Source organism: Gekko japonicus, unplaced genomic scaffold (assembly GCF_001447785.1).
Source record: "Gekko japonicus isolate JY-2015 unplaced genomic scaffold, Gekko_japonicus_V1.1 scaffold280, whole genome shotgun sequence".
In the NCBI taxonomy this organism is placed as follows: domain Eukaryota; kingdom Metazoa; phylum Chordata; class Lepidosauria; order Squamata; family Gekkonidae; genus Gekko; species Gekko japonicus.
Window position 1 is genome coordinate 773,916 of NW_015173130.1, and position 1,381 is coordinate 775,296.

Consider the following 1,381-nt stretch of genomic DNA (forward strand, 5'->3'; position numbering starts at 1 on the left):
CTGATGTATGATCTCCTACCTCTTGGGATTTTAGTAGTTGTGGGTTTTTTTTTTCTTTATTCCCTAGATGTAGTTCCCTTTCCTATATTTTCTGTTGTAGTTTTCTAGTCTGAAAAAAAAAACCCAATAAAAACCTCCCCCTAGGGGGATGGGGAAAAAAAGATTTGGAAGGGTTGCTAGGGCAGAGGATTTTAGTCCTACCTATGCTTCTCTAAATAATCACTCCAAAGTGGCAGTTAGCTCTGTGGGGGTGGGGGAAGACATGTACAAAACCCCGTCTTTTCAAACCTGCTGTGCTAATTGCAGCTTTGGAGAATCTATTTTAATTAAACATCATCTTTCCCCACCAACCTTTCCTCATTTAAAAAAGAAGATCCCATTCAGGAATACCCTAATCACAGATCTTTCGTATATTGTCTGGCTTGCTCCTGTTTACGGGGGAGGGGGCAATGAATCTTTATGTTAAGTGCATGCTCACATACATACACACTATGGCTCACATATGCTGCAAGGAATCCTCTCTGTTTTAGTTGTCTGTGTGTGGACTGCAACTTCTATGAAAGCCCTGACAGAAATCCTAATGACTTACTCAAGGCAGGAATAATAAATGTTAAGAAAGTACTGAAGCATCTTGGTTGCAGGCCAGTTAGAAATCCTGCTTTTTGAATAAAAGTGTTCAAGAATCCTACTATATAAATTCATATTTCATCTGTTTTAAAGACCTTTAAGGACTGGGGGCCCTGAGTCCAATGTTCCCTCTAAGTGGGGGAGTCTTGTGAGCAAAAATTCTACTTTGTGAGCTACTGGCATTAAAGTTGTGAGCAAGCGATTTGGCTACTGCATAAATTAGTTTGCTCTGGAGCCTTCCTTCCTGAGCTAAGACAGAAATGTGTGAGCCGGAGGCTAAAAAACTGTGAGCTAACTCGCACTAACTCAGCTTAGAGGGAACAGTGGCCCTGACCATGATGGTCCAGGCTAGACTGACCTTGTCAGATCTGAGAAACTAACCTGGGGTGGCCTTGGTTAAGAACTGGATGGGAAACCACCAGGGAAGTCCATGGTAGCTATGAGGGTTGTCAGCCCTGGGTTGGGAAATACCTGGAAATTTTGGGGGTGGAGTGGGGTTTGGGGAGGGGAGGGAATTCTCTGGGGTATAATGCCATAGAGTCCACCTTCCAAAGTGGCCATTTTCTCCAGGGGGACTGATCTTGTCACTTGGAGATCAGTTGTAATCCCAGGAGATCTCCAGCCACCACCTGGAGGTTGACAATTGTTGGGTATTTGCATGTTGAAAACACTCAATGTGTGTATAGGGTTAAATGTCTGTTCTGTTGTTACAGGAAATCACCTGTCTTTGTGTTAGCCAGTGTTAGCTCAAGTC

At 43.4% G+C, this 1,381-nt stretch overlaps 1 protein-coding gene across 1 annotated transcript in view; it reads left to right on the forward strand.

Moving 5' to 3' along the window:
• Positions 1-1,381, forward strand: part of LOC107119575 (thromboxane-A synthase-like) — a 310,368-nt gene that overhangs the window by 196,720 nt on the left and 112,267 nt on the right. The window lies entirely within an intron of this gene.